The 13,585-nt window shown below is 39.4% G+C and overlaps 50 non-coding genes and 1 pseudogene across 50 annotated transcripts; all 51 read right to left on the reverse strand.

The window, feature by feature from the left end:
* Positions 1-18: 18 nt before the first annotated feature.
* On the reverse strand, positions 19-137 carry LOC127113475 (5S ribosomal RNA). Its single transcript, XR_007799542.1, has one exon. It is a non-coding gene; the product is annotated as a 5S ribosomal RNA (ribosomal RNA).
* A 160-nt stretch (positions 138-297) lies between these two features.
* On the reverse strand, positions 298-416 carry LOC127113476 (5S ribosomal RNA). The gene has a single exon (XR_007799543.1). It is a non-coding gene; the product is annotated as a 5S ribosomal RNA (ribosomal RNA).
* Positions 417-576: 160 nt separating this feature from the next.
* On the reverse strand, positions 577-695 carry LOC127113478 (5S ribosomal RNA). Its single transcript, XR_007799545.1, has one exon. It is a non-coding gene; the product is annotated as a 5S ribosomal RNA (ribosomal RNA).
* Positions 696-855: 160 nt separating this feature from the next.
* Positions 856-974, reverse strand: LOC127113479 (5S ribosomal RNA). The gene has a single exon (XR_007799546.1). It is a non-coding gene; the product is annotated as a 5S ribosomal RNA (ribosomal RNA).
* Positions 975-1,134: 160 nt separating this feature from the next.
* Positions 1,135-1,253, reverse strand: LOC127113480 (5S ribosomal RNA). The gene has a single exon (XR_007799547.1). It is a non-coding gene; the product is annotated as a 5S ribosomal RNA (ribosomal RNA).
* A 160-nt stretch (positions 1,254-1,413) lies between these two features.
* Positions 1,414-1,532, reverse strand: LOC127113481 (5S ribosomal RNA). The gene has a single exon (XR_007799548.1). It is a non-coding gene; the product is annotated as a 5S ribosomal RNA (ribosomal RNA).
* A 160-nt stretch (positions 1,533-1,692) lies between these two features.
* LOC127113482 (5S ribosomal RNA) lies at positions 1,693-1,811 on the reverse strand. Its single transcript, XR_007799549.1, has one exon. It is a non-coding gene; the product is annotated as a 5S ribosomal RNA (ribosomal RNA).
* Positions 1,812-1,873: 62 nt separating this feature from the next.
* Positions 1,874-1,992, reverse strand: LOC127113561 (5S ribosomal RNA). Its single transcript, XR_007799626.1, has one exon. It is a non-coding gene; the product is annotated as a 5S ribosomal RNA (ribosomal RNA).
* A 160-nt stretch (positions 1,993-2,152) lies between these two features.
* On the reverse strand, positions 2,153-2,271 carry LOC127113484 (5S ribosomal RNA). Its single transcript, XR_007799551.1, has one exon. It is a non-coding gene; the product is annotated as a 5S ribosomal RNA (ribosomal RNA).
* A 160-nt stretch (positions 2,272-2,431) lies between these two features.
* Positions 2,432-2,550, reverse strand: LOC127113486 (5S ribosomal RNA). Its single transcript, XR_007799552.1, has one exon. It is a non-coding gene; the product is annotated as a 5S ribosomal RNA (ribosomal RNA).
* Positions 2,551-2,710: 160 nt separating this feature from the next.
* On the reverse strand, positions 2,711-2,829 carry LOC127113487 (5S ribosomal RNA). Its single transcript, XR_007799553.1, has one exon. It is a non-coding gene; the product is annotated as a 5S ribosomal RNA (ribosomal RNA).
* Positions 2,830-2,989: 160 nt separating this feature from the next.
* Positions 2,990-3,108, reverse strand: LOC127113488 (5S ribosomal RNA). Its single transcript, XR_007799554.1, has one exon. It is a non-coding gene; the product is annotated as a 5S ribosomal RNA (ribosomal RNA).
* A 160-nt stretch (positions 3,109-3,268) lies between these two features.
* LOC127113584 (uncharacterized) lies at positions 3,269-3,394 on the reverse strand (annotated as a pseudogene).
* A 160-nt stretch (positions 3,395-3,554) lies between these two features.
* Positions 3,555-3,673, reverse strand: LOC127113489 (5S ribosomal RNA). Its single transcript, XR_007799555.1, has one exon. It is a non-coding gene; the product is annotated as a 5S ribosomal RNA (ribosomal RNA).
* A 160-nt stretch (positions 3,674-3,833) lies between these two features.
* LOC127113491 (5S ribosomal RNA) lies at positions 3,834-3,952 on the reverse strand. The gene has a single exon (XR_007799557.1). It is a non-coding gene; the product is annotated as a 5S ribosomal RNA (ribosomal RNA).
* A 160-nt stretch (positions 3,953-4,112) lies between these two features.
* Positions 4,113-4,231, reverse strand: LOC127113492 (5S ribosomal RNA). Its single transcript, XR_007799558.1, has one exon. It is a non-coding gene; the product is annotated as a 5S ribosomal RNA (ribosomal RNA).
* Positions 4,232-4,391: 160 nt separating this feature from the next.
* On the reverse strand, positions 4,392-4,510 carry LOC127113493 (5S ribosomal RNA). Its single transcript, XR_007799559.1, has one exon. It is a non-coding gene; the product is annotated as a 5S ribosomal RNA (ribosomal RNA).
* Positions 4,511-4,670: 160 nt separating this feature from the next.
* On the reverse strand, positions 4,671-4,789 carry LOC127113494 (5S ribosomal RNA). The gene has a single exon (XR_007799560.1). It is a non-coding gene; the product is annotated as a 5S ribosomal RNA (ribosomal RNA).
* A 160-nt stretch (positions 4,790-4,949) lies between these two features.
* LOC127113495 (5S ribosomal RNA) lies at positions 4,950-5,068 on the reverse strand. The gene has a single exon (XR_007799561.1). It is a non-coding gene; the product is annotated as a 5S ribosomal RNA (ribosomal RNA).
* Positions 5,069-5,228: 160 nt separating this feature from the next.
* On the reverse strand, positions 5,229-5,347 carry LOC127113496 (5S ribosomal RNA). Its single transcript, XR_007799562.1, has one exon. It is a non-coding gene; the product is annotated as a 5S ribosomal RNA (ribosomal RNA).
* Positions 5,348-5,507: 160 nt separating this feature from the next.
* On the reverse strand, positions 5,508-5,626 carry LOC127113497 (5S ribosomal RNA). The gene has a single exon (XR_007799563.1). It is a non-coding gene; the product is annotated as a 5S ribosomal RNA (ribosomal RNA).
* Positions 5,627-5,687: 61 nt separating this feature from the next.
* Positions 5,688-5,806, reverse strand: LOC127113562 (5S ribosomal RNA). The gene has a single exon (XR_007799627.1). It is a non-coding gene; the product is annotated as a 5S ribosomal RNA (ribosomal RNA).
* A 160-nt stretch (positions 5,807-5,966) lies between these two features.
* LOC127113498 (5S ribosomal RNA) lies at positions 5,967-6,085 on the reverse strand. The gene has a single exon (XR_007799564.1). It is a non-coding gene; the product is annotated as a 5S ribosomal RNA (ribosomal RNA).
* Positions 6,086-6,245: 160 nt separating this feature from the next.
* Positions 6,246-6,364, reverse strand: LOC127113499 (5S ribosomal RNA). The gene has a single exon (XR_007799565.1). It is a non-coding gene; the product is annotated as a 5S ribosomal RNA (ribosomal RNA).
* A 160-nt stretch (positions 6,365-6,524) lies between these two features.
* On the reverse strand, positions 6,525-6,643 carry LOC127113500 (5S ribosomal RNA). Its single transcript, XR_007799566.1, has one exon. It is a non-coding gene; the product is annotated as a 5S ribosomal RNA (ribosomal RNA).
* A 160-nt stretch (positions 6,644-6,803) lies between these two features.
* Positions 6,804-6,922, reverse strand: LOC127113503 (5S ribosomal RNA). The gene has a single exon (XR_007799568.1). It is a non-coding gene; the product is annotated as a 5S ribosomal RNA (ribosomal RNA).
* Positions 6,923-6,983: 61 nt separating this feature from the next.
* Positions 6,984-7,102, reverse strand: LOC127113566 (5S ribosomal RNA). Its single transcript, XR_007799631.1, has one exon. It is a non-coding gene; the product is annotated as a 5S ribosomal RNA (ribosomal RNA).
* A 160-nt stretch (positions 7,103-7,262) lies between these two features.
* LOC127113504 (5S ribosomal RNA) lies at positions 7,263-7,381 on the reverse strand. Its single transcript, XR_007799569.1, has one exon. It is a non-coding gene; the product is annotated as a 5S ribosomal RNA (ribosomal RNA).
* A 160-nt stretch (positions 7,382-7,541) lies between these two features.
* LOC127113505 (5S ribosomal RNA) lies at positions 7,542-7,660 on the reverse strand. The gene has a single exon (XR_007799570.1). It is a non-coding gene; the product is annotated as a 5S ribosomal RNA (ribosomal RNA).
* A 160-nt stretch (positions 7,661-7,820) lies between these two features.
* On the reverse strand, positions 7,821-7,939 carry LOC127113506 (5S ribosomal RNA). The gene has a single exon (XR_007799571.1). It is a non-coding gene; the product is annotated as a 5S ribosomal RNA (ribosomal RNA).
* Positions 7,940-8,099: 160 nt separating this feature from the next.
* Positions 8,100-8,218, reverse strand: LOC127113507 (5S ribosomal RNA). The gene has a single exon (XR_007799572.1). It is a non-coding gene; the product is annotated as a 5S ribosomal RNA (ribosomal RNA).
* A 160-nt stretch (positions 8,219-8,378) lies between these two features.
* Positions 8,379-8,497, reverse strand: LOC127113508 (5S ribosomal RNA). Its single transcript, XR_007799573.1, has one exon. It is a non-coding gene; the product is annotated as a 5S ribosomal RNA (ribosomal RNA).
* A 160-nt stretch (positions 8,498-8,657) lies between these two features.
* Positions 8,658-8,776, reverse strand: LOC127113509 (5S ribosomal RNA). The gene has a single exon (XR_007799574.1). It is a non-coding gene; the product is annotated as a 5S ribosomal RNA (ribosomal RNA).
* A 160-nt stretch (positions 8,777-8,936) lies between these two features.
* LOC127113510 (5S ribosomal RNA) lies at positions 8,937-9,055 on the reverse strand. The gene has a single exon (XR_007799575.1). It is a non-coding gene; the product is annotated as a 5S ribosomal RNA (ribosomal RNA).
* A 160-nt stretch (positions 9,056-9,215) lies between these two features.
* On the reverse strand, positions 9,216-9,334 carry LOC127113511 (5S ribosomal RNA). The gene has a single exon (XR_007799576.1). It is a non-coding gene; the product is annotated as a 5S ribosomal RNA (ribosomal RNA).
* A 160-nt stretch (positions 9,335-9,494) lies between these two features.
* On the reverse strand, positions 9,495-9,613 carry LOC127113512 (5S ribosomal RNA). The gene has a single exon (XR_007799577.1). It is a non-coding gene; the product is annotated as a 5S ribosomal RNA (ribosomal RNA).
* A 64-nt stretch (positions 9,614-9,677) lies between these two features.
* On the reverse strand, positions 9,678-9,796 carry LOC127113578 (5S ribosomal RNA). The gene has a single exon (XR_007799642.1). It is a non-coding gene; the product is annotated as a 5S ribosomal RNA (ribosomal RNA).
* Positions 9,797-9,956: 160 nt separating this feature from the next.
* LOC127113514 (5S ribosomal RNA) lies at positions 9,957-10,075 on the reverse strand. Its single transcript, XR_007799579.1, has one exon. It is a non-coding gene; the product is annotated as a 5S ribosomal RNA (ribosomal RNA).
* Positions 10,076-10,235: 160 nt separating this feature from the next.
* On the reverse strand, positions 10,236-10,354 carry LOC127113515 (5S ribosomal RNA). The gene has a single exon (XR_007799580.1). It is a non-coding gene; the product is annotated as a 5S ribosomal RNA (ribosomal RNA).
* A 160-nt stretch (positions 10,355-10,514) lies between these two features.
* On the reverse strand, positions 10,515-10,633 carry LOC127113516 (5S ribosomal RNA). Its single transcript, XR_007799581.1, has one exon. It is a non-coding gene; the product is annotated as a 5S ribosomal RNA (ribosomal RNA).
* A 160-nt stretch (positions 10,634-10,793) lies between these two features.
* LOC127113517 (5S ribosomal RNA) lies at positions 10,794-10,912 on the reverse strand. Its single transcript, XR_007799582.1, has one exon. It is a non-coding gene; the product is annotated as a 5S ribosomal RNA (ribosomal RNA).
* Positions 10,913-11,072: 160 nt separating this feature from the next.
* LOC127113518 (5S ribosomal RNA) lies at positions 11,073-11,191 on the reverse strand. The gene has a single exon (XR_007799583.1). It is a non-coding gene; the product is annotated as a 5S ribosomal RNA (ribosomal RNA).
* Positions 11,192-11,351: 160 nt separating this feature from the next.
* Positions 11,352-11,470, reverse strand: LOC127113519 (5S ribosomal RNA). The gene has a single exon (XR_007799584.1). It is a non-coding gene; the product is annotated as a 5S ribosomal RNA (ribosomal RNA).
* A 160-nt stretch (positions 11,471-11,630) lies between these two features.
* Positions 11,631-11,749, reverse strand: LOC127113520 (5S ribosomal RNA). Its single transcript, XR_007799585.1, has one exon. It is a non-coding gene; the product is annotated as a 5S ribosomal RNA (ribosomal RNA).
* Positions 11,750-11,811: 62 nt separating this feature from the next.
* Positions 11,812-11,930, reverse strand: LOC127113563 (5S ribosomal RNA). The gene has a single exon (XR_007799628.1). It is a non-coding gene; the product is annotated as a 5S ribosomal RNA (ribosomal RNA).
* A 160-nt stretch (positions 11,931-12,090) lies between these two features.
* LOC127113521 (5S ribosomal RNA) lies at positions 12,091-12,209 on the reverse strand. The gene has a single exon (XR_007799586.1). It is a non-coding gene; the product is annotated as a 5S ribosomal RNA (ribosomal RNA).
* A 160-nt stretch (positions 12,210-12,369) lies between these two features.
* Positions 12,370-12,488, reverse strand: LOC127113522 (5S ribosomal RNA). Its single transcript, XR_007799587.1, has one exon. It is a non-coding gene; the product is annotated as a 5S ribosomal RNA (ribosomal RNA).
* A 160-nt stretch (positions 12,489-12,648) lies between these two features.
* On the reverse strand, positions 12,649-12,767 carry LOC127113523 (5S ribosomal RNA). Its single transcript, XR_007799588.1, has one exon. It is a non-coding gene; the product is annotated as a 5S ribosomal RNA (ribosomal RNA).
* Positions 12,768-12,830: 63 nt separating this feature from the next.
* LOC127113564 (5S ribosomal RNA) lies at positions 12,831-12,949 on the reverse strand. The gene has a single exon (XR_007799629.1). It is a non-coding gene; the product is annotated as a 5S ribosomal RNA (ribosomal RNA).
* Positions 12,950-13,109: 160 nt separating this feature from the next.
* Positions 13,110-13,228, reverse strand: LOC127113525 (5S ribosomal RNA). The gene has a single exon (XR_007799590.1). It is a non-coding gene; the product is annotated as a 5S ribosomal RNA (ribosomal RNA).
* A 160-nt stretch (positions 13,229-13,388) lies between these two features.
* LOC127113526 (5S ribosomal RNA) lies at positions 13,389-13,507 on the reverse strand. The gene has a single exon (XR_007799591.1). It is a non-coding gene; the product is annotated as a 5S ribosomal RNA (ribosomal RNA).
* Between the last annotated feature and the right edge of the window lie 78 nt (positions 13,508-13,585).

The raw sequence follows: 13,585 nt of genomic DNA on the forward strand, positions 1-13,585 counted from the left end.
TTAAAAAATCGCAAAAAAGAGGTGCAACACAAGGACTTCCCAGGAGGTCACCCATCCTAGTACTACTCTCGCCCAAGCACGCTTAACTGCGGAGTTCTGATGGGATCCGGTGCATTAGTGCTGGTATGATCGCACCTGATATTAAATGCGCTTTAATTGTATATATTTTATTTCTTTCACTTATTAACGGCAGAACAAACACAATTAACGTTGAAATATTTGTTTTCTCCTACTTTTTCCGATTCTTTTACGCCGGCTAACAGAAATGAATAGAAGTATTTAAAAAATCGCAAAAAAGAGGTGCAACACAAGGACTTCCCAGGAGGTCACCCATCCTAGTACTACTCTCGCCCAAGCACGCTTAACTGCGGAGTTCTGATGGGATCCGGTGCATTAGTGCTGGTATGATCGCACCTGATATTAAATGCGCTTTAATTGTATATATTTTATTTCTTTCACTTATTAACGGCAGAACAAACACAATTAACGTTGAAATATTTGTTTTCTCCTACTTTTTCCGATTCTTTTACGCCGGCTAACAGAAATGAATAGAAGTATTTAAAAAATCGCAAAAAAGAGGTGCAACACAAGGACTTCCCAGGAGGTCACCCATCCTAGTACTACTCTCGCCCAAGCACGCTTAACTGCGGAGTTCTGATGGGATCCGGTGCATTAGTGCTGGTATGATCGCACCTGATATTAAATGCGCTTTAATTGTATATATTTTATTTCTTTCACTTATTAACGGCAGAACAAACACAATTAACGTTGAAATATTTGTTTTCTCCTACTTTTTCCGATTCTTTTACGCCGGCTAACAGAAATGAATAGAAGTATTTAAAAAATCGCAAAAAAGAGGTGCAACACAAGGACTTCCCAGGAGGTCACCCATCCTAGTACTACTCTCGCCCAAGCACGCTTAACTGCGGAGTTCTGATGGGATCCGGTGCATTAGTGCTGGTATGATCGCACCTGATATTAAATGCGCTTTAATTGTATATATTTTATTTCTTTCACTTATTAACGGCAGAACAAACACAATTAACGTTGAAATATTTGTTTTCTCCTACTTTTTCCGATTCTTTTACGCCGGCTAACAGAAATGAATAGAAGTATTTAAAAAATCGCAAAAAAGAGGTGCAACACAAGGACTTCCCAGGAGGTCACCCATCCTAGTACTACTCTCGCCCAAGCACGCTTAACTGCGGAGTTCTGATGGGATCCGGTGCATTAGTGCTGGTATGATCGCACCTGATATTAAATGCGCTTTAATTGTATATATTTTATTTCTTTCACTTATTAACGGCAGAACAAACACAATTAACGTTGAAATATTTGTTTTCTCCTACTTTTTCCGATTCTTTTACGCCGGCTAACAGAAATGAATAGAAGTATTTAAAAAATCGCAAAAAAGAGGTGCAACACAAGGACTTCCCAGGAGGTCACCCATCCTAGTACTACTCTCGCCCAAGCACGCTTAACTGCGGAGTTCTGATGGGATCCGGTGCATTAGTGCTGGTATGATCGCACCTGATATTAAATGCGCTTTAATTGTATATATTTTATTTCTTTCACTTATTAACGGCAGAACAAACACAATTAACGTTGAAATATTTGTTTTCTCCTACTTTTTCCGATTCTTTTACGCCGGCTAACAGAAATGAATAGAAGTATTTAAAAAATCGCAAAAAAGAGGTGCAACACAAGGACTTCCCAGGAGGTCACCCATCCTAGTACTACTCTCGCCCAAGCACGCTTAACTGCGGAGTTCTGATGGGATCCGGTGCATTAGTGCTGGTATGATCGCACCTGATATTAAATGCGCTTTAATTGTATATATTTTATTTCTTTCACTTATTAACGGCAGAAAAAAAAGGTGCAACACAAGGACTTCCCAGGAGGTCACCCATCCTAGTACTACTCTCGCCCAAGCACGCTTAACTGCGGAGTTCTGATGGGATCCGGTGCATTAGTGCTGGTATGATCGCACCTGATATTAAATGCGCTTTAATTGTATATATTTTATTTCTTTCACTTATTAACGGCAGAACAAACACAATTAACGTTGAAATATTTGTTTTCTCCTACTTTTTCCGATTCTTTTACGCCGGCTAACAGAAATGAATAGAAGTATTTAAAAAATCGCAAAAAAGAGGTGCAACACAAGGACTTCCCAGGAGGTCACCCATCCTAGTACTACTCTCGCCCAAGCACGCTTAACTGCGGAGTTCTGATGGGATCCGGTGCATTAGTGCTGGTATGATCGCACCTGATATTAAATGCGCTTTAATTGTATATATTTTATTTCTTTCACTTATTAACGGCAGAACAAACACAATTAACGTTGAAATATTTGTTTTCTCCTACTTTTTCCGATTCTTTTACGCCGGCTAACAGAAATGAATAGAAGTATTTAAAAAATCGCAAAAAAGAGGTGCAACACAAGGACTTCCCAGGAGGTCACCCATCCTAGTACTACTCTCGCCCAAGCACGCTTAACTGCGGAGTTCTGATGGGATCCGGTGCATTAGTGCTGGTATGATCGCACCTGATATTAAATGCGCTTTAATTGTATATATTTTATTTCTTTCACTTATTAACGGCAGAACAAACACAATTAACGTTGAAATATTTGTTTTCTCCTACTTTTTCCGATTCTTTTACGCCGGCTAACAGAAATGAATAGAAGTATTTAAAAAATCGCAAAAAAGAGGTGCAACACAAGGACTTCCCAGGAGGTCACCCATCCTAGTACTACTCTCGCCCAAGCACGCTTAACTGCGGAGTTCTGATGGGATCCGGTGCATTAGTGCTGGTATGATCGCACCTGATATTAAATGCGCTTTAATTGTATATATTTTATTTCTTTCACTTATTAACGGCAGAACAAACACAATTAACGTTGAAATATTTGTTTTCTCCTACTTTTTCCGATTCTTTTACGCCGGCTAACAGAAATGAATAGAAGTATTTAAAAAATCGCAAAAAAGAGGTGCAACACAAGGACTTCCCAGGAGGTCACCCATCCTAGTACTACTCTCGCCCAAGCACGCTTAACTGCGGAGTTCTGATGGGATCCGGTGCATTAGTGCTGGTATGATCGCACCTGATATTAAATGCGCTTTAATTGTATATATTTTATTTCTTTCACTTATTAACGGCAGAACAAACACAATTAACGTTGAAATATTTGTTTTCTCCTACTTTTTCCGATTCTTTTACGCCGGCTAACAGAAATGAATAGAAGTATTTAAAAAATCGCAAAAAAGAGGTGCAACACAAGGACTTCCCAGGAGGTCACCCATCCAGGAGGTCACTAGTACTCTCGCCCAAGCACGCTTAACTGCGGAGTTCTGATGGGATCCGGTGCATTAGTGCTGGTATGATCGCACCTGATATTAAATGCGCTTTAATTGTATATATTTTATTTCTTTCACTTATTAACGGCAGAACAAACACAATTAACGTTGAAATATTTGTTTTCTCCTACTTTTTCCGATTCTTTTACGCCGGCTAACAGAAATGAATAGAAGTATTTAAAAAATCGCAAAAAAGAGGTGCAACACAAGGACTTCCCAGGAGGTCACCCATCCTAGTACTACTCTCGCCCAAGCACGCTTAACTGCGGAGTTCTGATGGGATCCGGTGCATTAGTGCTGGTATGATCGCACCTGATATTAAATGCGCTTTAATTGTATATATTTTATTTCTTTCACTTATTAACGGCAGAACAAACACAATTAACGTTGAAATATTTGTTTTCTCCTACTTTTTCCGATTCTTTTACGCCGGCTAACAGAAATGAATAGAAGTATTTAAAAAATCGCAAAAAAGAGGTGCAACACAAGGACTTCCCAGGAGGTCACCCATCCTAGTACTACTCTCGCCCAAGCACGCTTAACTGCGGAGTTCTGATGGGATCCGGTGCATTAGTGCTGGTATGATCGCACCTGATATTAAATGCGCTTTAATTGTATATATTTTATTTCTTTCACTTATTAACGGCAGAACAAACACAATTAACGTTGAAATATTTGTTTTCTCCTACTTTTTCCGATTCTTTTACGCCGGCTAACAGAAATGAATAGAAGTATTTAAAAAATCGCAAAAAAGAGGTGCAACACAAGGACTTCCCAGGAGGTCACCCATCCTAGTACTACTCTCGCCCAAGCACGCTTAACTGCGGAGTTCTGATGGGATCCGGTGCATTAGTGCTGGTATGATCGCACCTGATATTAAATGCGCTTTAATTGTATATATTTTATTTCTTTCACTTATTAACGGCAGAACAAACACAATTAACGTTGAAATATTTGTTTTCTCCTACTTTTTCCGATTCTTTTACGCCGGCTAACAGAAATGAATAGAAGTATTTAAAAAATCGCAAAAAAGAGGTGCAACACAAGGACTTCCCAGGAGGTCACCCATCCTAGTACTACTCTCGCCCAAGCACGCTTAACTGCGGAGTTCTGATGGGATCCGGTGCATTAGTGCTGGTATGATCGCACCTGATATTAAATGCGCTTTAATTGTATATATTTTATTTCTTTCACTTATTAACGGCAGAACAAACACAATTAACGTTGAAATATTTGTTTTCTCCTACTTTTTCCGATTCTTTTACGCCGGCTAACAGAAATGAATAGAAGTATTTAAAAAATCGCAAAAAAGAGGTGCAACACAAGGACTTCCCAGGAGGTCACCCATCCTAGTACTACTCTCGCCCAAGCACGCTTAACTGCGGAGTTCTGATGGGATCCGGTGCATTAGTGCTGGTATGATCGCACCTGATATTAAATGCGCTTTAATTGTATATATTTTATTTCTTTCACTTATTAACGGCAGAACAAACACAATTAACGTTGAAATATTTGTTTTCTCCTACTTTTTCCGATTCTTTTACGCCGGCTAACAGAAATGAATAGAAGTATTTAAAAAATCGCAAAAAAGAGGTGCAACACAAGGACTTCCCAGGAGGTCACCCATCCTAGTACTACTCTCGCCCAAGCACGCTTAACTGCGGAGTTCTGATGGGATCCGGTGCATTAGTGCTGGTATGATCGCACCTGATATTAAATGCGCTTTAATTGTATATATTTTATTTCTTTCACTTATTAACGGCAGAACAAACACAATTAACGTTGAAATATTTGTTTTCTCCTACTTTTTCCGATTCTTTTACGCCGGCTAACAGAAATGAATAGAAGTATTTAAAAAATCGCAAAAAAGAGGTGCAACACAAGGACTTCCCAGGAGGTCACCCATCCTAGTACTACTCTCGCCCAAGCACGCTTAACTGCGGAGTTCTGATGGGATCCGGTGCATTAGTGCTGGTATGATCGCACCTGATATTAAATGCGCTTTAATTGTATATATTTTATTTCTTTCACTTATTAACGGCAGAACAAACACAATTAACGTTGAAATATTTGTTTTCTCCTACTTTTTCCGATTCTTTTACGCCGGCTAACAGAAATGAATAGAAGTATTTAAAAAATCGCAAAAAAGAGGTGCAACACAAGGACTTCCCAGGAGGTCACCCATCCTAGTACTACTCTCGCCCAAGCACGCTTAACTGCGGAGTTCTGATGGGATCCGGTGCATTAGTGCTGGTATGATCGCACCTGATATTAAATGCGCTTTAATTGTATATATTTTATTTCTTTCACTTATTAACGGCAGAAAAAAAGGTGCAACACAAGGACTTCCCAGGAGGTCACCCATCCTAGTACTACTCTCGCCCAAGCACGCTTAACTGCGGAGTTCTGATGGGATCCGGTGCATTAGTGCTGGTATGATCGCACCTGATATTAAATGCGCTTTAATTGTATATATTTTATTTCTTTCACTTATTAACGGCAGAACAAACACAATTAACGTTGAAATATTTGTTTTCTCCTACTTTTTCCGATTCTTTTACGCCGGCTAACAGAAATGAATAGAAGTATTTAAAAAATCGCAAAAAAGAGGTGCAACACAAGGACTTCCCAGGAGGTCACCCATCCTAGTACTACTCTCGCCCAAGCACGCTTAACTGCGGAGTTCTGATGGGATCCGGTGCATTAGTGCTGGTATGATCGCACCTGATATTAAATGCGCTTTAATTGTATATATTTTATTTCTTTCACTTATTAACGGCAGAACAAACACAATTAACGTTGAAATATTTGTTTTCTCCTACTTTTTCCGATTCTTTTACGCCGGCTAACAGAAATGAATAGAAGTATTTAAAAAATCGCAAAAAAGAGGTGCAACACAAGGACTTCCCAGGAGGTCACCCATCCTAGTACTACTCTCGCCCAAGCACGCTTAACTGCGGAGTTCTGATGGGATCCGGTGCATTAGTGCTGGTATGATCGCACCTGATATTAAATGCGCTTTAATTGTATATATTTTATTTCTTTCACTTATTAACGGCAGAACAAACACAATTAACGTTGAAATATTTGTTTTCTCCTACTTTTTCCGATTCTTTTACGCCGGCTAACAGAAATGAATAGAAGTATTTAAAAAATCGCAAAAAAGAGGTGCAACACAAGGACTTCCCAGGAGGTCACCCATCCTAGTACTACTCTCGCCCAAGCACGCTTAACTGCGGAGTTCTGATGGGATCCGGTGCATTAGTGCTGGTATGATCGCACCTGATATTAAATGCGCTTTAATTGTATATATTTTATTTCTTTCACTTATTAACGGCAGAACAAACACAATTAACGTTGAAATATTTGTTTTCTCCTACTTTTTCCGATTCTTTTACGCCGGCTAACAGAAATGAATAGAAGTATTTAAAAAATCGCAAAAAAGAGGTGCAACACAAGGACTTCCCAGGAGGTCACCCATCCTAGTACTACTCTCGCCCAAGCACGCTTAACTGCGGAGTTCTGATGGGATCCGGTGCATTAGTGCTGGTATGATCGCACCTGATATTAAATGCGCTTTAATTGTATATATTTTATTTCTTTCACTTATTAACGGCAGAAAAAAAAGTGCAACACAAGGACTTCCCAGGAGGTCACCCATCCTAGTACTACTCTCGCCCAAGCACGCTTAACTGCGGAGTTCTGATGGGATCCGGTGCATTAGTGCTGGTATGATCGCACCTGATATTAAATGCGCTTTAATTGTATATATTTTATTTCTTTCACTTATTAACGGCAGAACAAACACAATTAACGTTGAAATATTTGTTTTCTCCTACTTTTTCCGATTCTTTTACGCCGGCTAACAGAAATGAATAGAAGTATTTAAAAAATCGCAAAAAAGAGGTGCAACACAAGGACTTCCCAGGAGGTCACCCATCCTAGTACTACTCTCGCCCAAGCACGCTTAACTGCGGAGTTCTGATGGGATCCGGTGCATTAGTGCTGGTATGATCGCACCTGATATTAAATGCGCTTTAATTGTATATATTTTATTTCTTTCACTTATTAACGGCAGAACAAACACAATTAACGTTGAAATATTTGTTTTCTCCTACTTTTTCCGATTCTTTTACGCCGGCTAACAGAAATGAATAGAAGTATTTAAAAAATCGCAAAAAAGAGGTGCAACACAAGGACTTCCCAGGAGGTCACCCATCCTAGTACTACTCTCGCCCAAGCACGCTTAACTGCGGAGTTCTGATGGGATCCGGTGCATTAGTGCTGGTATGATCGCACCTGATATTAAATGCGCTTTAATTGTATATATTTTATTTCTTTCACTTATTAACGGCAGAACAAACACAATTAACGTTGAAATATTTGTTTTCTCCTACTTTTTCCGATTCTTTTACGCCGGCTAACAGAAATGAATAGAAGTATTTAAAAAATCGCAAAAAAGAGGTGCAACACAAGGACTTCCCAGGAGGTCACCCATCCTAGTACTACTCTCGCCCAAGCACGCTTAACTGCGGAGTTCTGATGGGATCCGGTGCATTAGTGCTGGTATGATCGCACCTGATATTAAATGCGCTTTAATTGTATATATTTTATTTCTTTCACTTATTAACGGCAGAACAAACACAATTAACGTTGAAATATTTGTTTTCTCCTACTTTTTCCGATTCTTTTACGCCGGCTAACAGAAATGAATAGAAGTATTTAAAAAATCGCAAAAAAGAGGTGCAACACAAGGACTTCCCAGGAGGTCACCCATCCTAGTACTACTCTCGCCCAAGCACGCTTAACTGCGGAGTTCTGATGGGATCCGGTGCATTAGTGCTGGTATGATCGCACCTGATATTAAATGCGCTTTAATTGTATATATTTTATTTCTTTCACTTATTAACGGCAGAACAAACACAATTAACGTTGAAATATTTGTTTTCTCCTACTTTTTCCGATTCTTTTACGCCGGCTAACAGAAATGAATAGAAGTATTTAAAAAATCGCAAAAAAGAGGTGCAACACAAGGACTTCCCAGGAGGTCACCCATCCTAGTACTACTCTCGCCCAAGCACGCTTAACTGCGGAGTTCTGATGGGATCCGGTGCATTAGTGCTGGTATGATCGCACCTGATATTAAATGCGCTTTAATTGTATATATTTTATTTCTTTCACTTATTAACGGCAGAACAAACACAATTAACGTTGAAATATTTGTTTTCTCCTACTTTTTCCGATTCTTTTACGCCGGCTAACAGAAATGAATAGAAGTATTTAAAAAATCGCAAAAAAGAGGTGCAACACAAGGACTTCCCAGGAGGTCACCCATCCTAGTACTACTCTCGCCCAAGCACGCTTAACTGCGGAGTTCTGATGGGATCCGGTGCATTAGTGCTGGTATGATCGCACCTGATATTAAATGCGCTTTAATTGTATATATTTTATTTCTTTCACTTATTAACGGCAGAACAAACACAATTAACGTTGAAATATTTGTTTTCTCCTACTTTTTCCGATTCTTTTACGCCGGCTAACAGAAATGAATAGAAGTATTTAAAAAATCGCAAAAAAGAGGTGCAACACAAGGACTTCCCAGGAGGTCACCCATCCTAGTACTACTCTCGCCCAAGCACGCTTAACTGCGGAGTTCTGATGGGATCCGGTGCATTAGTGCTGGTATGATCGCACCTGATATTAAATGCGCTTTAATTGTATATATTTTATTTCTTTCACTTATTAACGGCAGAACAAACACAATTAACGTTGAAATATTTGTTTTCTCCTACTTTTTCCGATTCTTTTACGCCGGCTAACAGAAATGAATAGAAGTATTTAAAAAATCGCAAAAAAGAGGTGCAACACAAGGACTTCCCAGGAGGTCACCCATCCTAGTACTACTCTCGCCCAAGCACGCTTAACTGCGGAGTTCTGATGGGATCCGGTGCATTAGTGCTGGTATGATCGCACCTGATATTAAATGCGCTTTAATTGTATATATTTTATTTCTTTCACTTATTAACGGCAGAACAAACACAATTAACGTTGAAATATTTGTTTTCTCCTACTTTTTCCGATTCTTTTACGCCGGCTAACAGAAATGAATAGAAGTATTTAAAAAATCGCAAAAAAGAGGTGCAACACAAGGACTTCCCAGGAGGTCACCCATCCTAGTACTACTCTCGCCCAAGCACGCTTAACTGCGGAGTTCTGATGGGATCCGGTGCATTAGTGCTGGTATGATCGCACCTGATATTAAATGCGCTTTAATTGTATATATTTTATTTCTTTCACTTATTAACGGCAGAAAAAAAAAAGGTTGAACACAAGGACTTCCCAGGAGGTCACCCATCCTAGTACTACTCTCGCCCAAGCACGCTTAACTGCGGAGTTCTGATGGGATCCGGTGCATTAGTGCTGGTATGATCGCACCTGATATTAAATGCGCTTTAATTGTATATATTTTATTTCTTTCACTTATTAACGGCAGAACAAACACAATTAACGTTGAAATATTTGTTTTCTCCTACTTTTTCCGATTCTTTTACGCCGGCTAACAGAAATGAATAGAAGTATTTAAAAAATCGCAAAAAAGAGGTGCAACACAAGGACTTCCCAGGAGGTCACCCATCCTAGTACTACTCTCGCCCAAGCACGCTTAACTGCGGAGTTCTGATGGGATCCGGTGCATTAGTGCTGGTATGATCGCACCTGATATTAAATGCGCTTTAATTGTATATATTTTATTTCTTTCACTTATTAACGGCAGAACAAACACAATTAACGTTGAAATATTTGTTTTCTCCTACTTTTTCCGATTCTTTTACGCCGGCTAACAGAAATGAATAGAAGTATTTAAAAAATCGCAAAAAAGAGGTGCAACACAAGGACTTCCCAGGAGGTCACCCATCCTAGTACTACTCTCGCCCAAGCACGCTTAACTGCGGAGTTCTGATGGGATCCGGTGCATTAGTGCTGGTATGATCGCACCTGATATTAAATGCGCTTTAATTGTATATATTTTATTTCTTTCACTTATTAACGGCAGAACAAACACAATTAACGTTGAAATATTTGTTTTCTCCTACTTTTTCCGATTCTTTTACGCCGGCTAACAGAAATGAATAGAAGTATTTAAAAAATCGCAAAAAAGAGGTGCAACACAAGGACTTCCCAGGAGGTCACCCATCCTAGTACTACTCTCGCCCAAGCACGCTTAACTGCGGAGTTCTGATGGGATCCGGTGCATTAGTGCTGGTATGATCGCACCTGATATTAAATGCGCTTTAATTGTATATATTTTATTTCTTTCACTTATTAACGGCAGAACAAACACAATTAACGTTGAAATATTTGTTTTCTCCTACTTTTTCCGATTCTTTTACGCCGGCTAACAGAAATGAATAGAAGTATTTAAAAAATCGCAAAAAAGAGGTGCAACACAAGGACTTCCCAGGAGGTCACCCATCCTAGTACTACTCTCGCCCAAGCACGCTTAACTGCGGAGTTCTGATGGGATCCGGTGCATTAGTGCTGGTATGATCGCACCTGATATTAAATGCGCTTTAATTGTATATATTTTATTTCTTTCACTTATTAACGGCAGAACAAACACAATTAACGTTGAAATATTTGTTTTCTCCTACTTTTTCCGATTCTTTTACGCCGGCTAACAGAAATGAATAGAAGTATTTAAAAAATCGCAAAAAAGAGGTGCAACACAAGGACTTCCCAGGAGGTCACCCATCCTAGTACTACTCTCGCCCAAGCACGCTTAACTGCGGAGTTCTGATGGGATCCGGTGCATTAGTGCTGGTATGATCGCACCTGATATTAAATGCGCTTTAATTGTATATATTTTATTTCTTTCACTTATTAACGGCAGAACAAACACAATTAACGTTGAAATATTTGTTTTCTCCTACTTTTTCCGATTCTTTTACGCCGGCTAACAGAAATGAATAGAAGTATTTAAAAAATCGCAAAAAAGAGGTGCAACACAAGGACTTCCCAGGAGGTCACCCATCCTAGTACTACTCTCGCCCAAGCACGCTTAACTGCGGAGTTCTGATGGGATCCGGTGCATTAGTGCTGGTATGATCGCACCTGATATTAAATGCGCTTTAATTGTATATATTTTATTTCTTTCACTTATTAACGGCAGAACAAACACAATTAACGTTGAAATATTTGTTTTCTCCTACTTTTTCCGATTCTTTTACGCCGGCTAACAGAAATGAATAGAAGTATTTAAAAAATCGCAAAAAAGAGGTGCAACACAAGGACTTCCCAGGAGGTCACCCATCCTAGTACTACTCTCGCCCAAGCACGCTTAACTGCGGAGTTCTGATGGGATCCGGTGCATTAGTGCTGGTATGATCGCACCTGATATTAAATGCGCTTTAATTGTATATATTTTATTTCTTTCACTTATTAACGGCAGAAAAAAAAGGTGCAACACAAGGACTTCCCAGGAGGTCACCCATCCTAGTACTACTCTCGCCCAAGCACGCTTAACTGCGGAGTTCTGATGGGATCCGGTGCATTAGTGCTGGTATGATCGCACCTGATATTAAATGCGCTTTAATTGTATATATTTTATTTCTTTCACTTATTAACGGCAGAACAAACACAATTAACGTTGAAATATTTGTTTTCTCCTACTTTTTCCGATTCTTTTACGCCGGCTAACAGAAATGAATAGAAGTATTTAAAAAATCGCAAAAAAGAGGTGCAACACAAGGACTTCCCAGGAGGTCACCCATCCTAGTACTACTCTCGCCCAAGCACGCTTAACTGCGGAGTTCTGATGGGATCCGGTGCATTAGTGCTGGTATGATCGCACCTGATATTAAATGCGCTTTAATTGTATATATTTTATTTCTTTCACTTATTAACGGCAGAACAAACACAATTAACGTTGAAATATTTGTTTTCTCCTACTTTTTCCGATTCTTTTACGCCGGCTAACAGAAATGAATAGAAGTATTTAAAAAATCGCAAAAAAGAGGTGCAACACAAGGACTTCCCAGGAGGTCACCCATCCTAGTACTACTCTCGCCCAAGCACGCTTAACTGCGGAGTTCTGATGGGATCCGGTGCATTAGTGCTGGTATGATCGCACCTGATATTAAATGCGCTTTAATTGTATATATTTTATTTCTTTCACTTATTAACGGCAGAACAAACACAATTAACGTTGAAATATTTGTTTTCTCCTACTTTTTCCGATTCTTTTACGCCGGCTAACAGAAATGAATAGAAGTATTTAAAAAATCGCAAAAAAGAGGTGCAACACAAGGACTTCCCAGGAGGTCACCCATCCTAGTACTACTCTCGCCCAAGCACGCTTAACTGCGGAGTTCTGATGGGATCCGGTGCATTAGTGCTGGTATGATCGCACCTGATATTAAATGCGCTTTAATTGTATATATTTTATTTCTTTCACTTATTAACGGCAAGAAAAAAAAGGTGCAACACAAGGACTTCCCAGGAGGTCACCCATCCTAGTACTACTCTCGCCCAAGCACGCTTAACTGCGGAGTTCTGATGGGATCCGGTGCATTAGTGCTGGTATGATCGCACCTGATATTAAATGCGCTTTAATTGTATATATTTTATTTCTTTCACTTATTAACGGCAGAACAAACACAATTAACGTTGAAATATTTGTTTTCTCCTACTTTTTCCGATTCTTTTACGCCGGCTAACAGAAATGAATAGAAGTATTTAAAAAATCGCAAAAAAGAGGTGCAACACAAGGACTTCCCAGGAGGTCACCCATCCTAGTACTACTCTCGCCCAAGCACGCTTAACTGCGGAGTTCTGATGGGATCCGGTGCATTAGTGCTGGTATGATCGCACCTGATATTAAATGCGCTTTAATTGTATATATTTTATTTCTTTCACTTATTAACGGCAGAACAAACACAATTAACGTTGAAATATTTGTTTTCTCCTACTTTTTCCGATTCTTTTACGCCGGCTAACAGAAATGAATAGAAGTATTTAAAAAATCGCAAAAAAGAGGTGCAACACAAGGACTTCCCAGGAGGTCACCCATCCTAGTACTACTCTCGCCCAAGCACGCTTAACTGCGGAGTTCTGATGGGATCCGGTGCATTAGTGCTGGTATGATCGCACCTGATATTAAATGCGCTTTAATTGTATATATTTTATTTCTTTCACTTATTAACGGCAGAACAAACACAATTAACGTTGAA

This window comes from Lathyrus oleraceus, unplaced genomic scaffold (assembly GCF_024323335.1).
Source record: "Lathyrus oleraceus cultivar Zhongwan6 unplaced genomic scaffold, CAAS_Psat_ZW6_1.0 chrUn0350, whole genome shotgun sequence".
In the NCBI taxonomy this organism is placed as follows: Eukaryota; Viridiplantae; Streptophyta; class Magnoliopsida; order Fabales; family Fabaceae; genus Lathyrus; species Lathyrus oleraceus.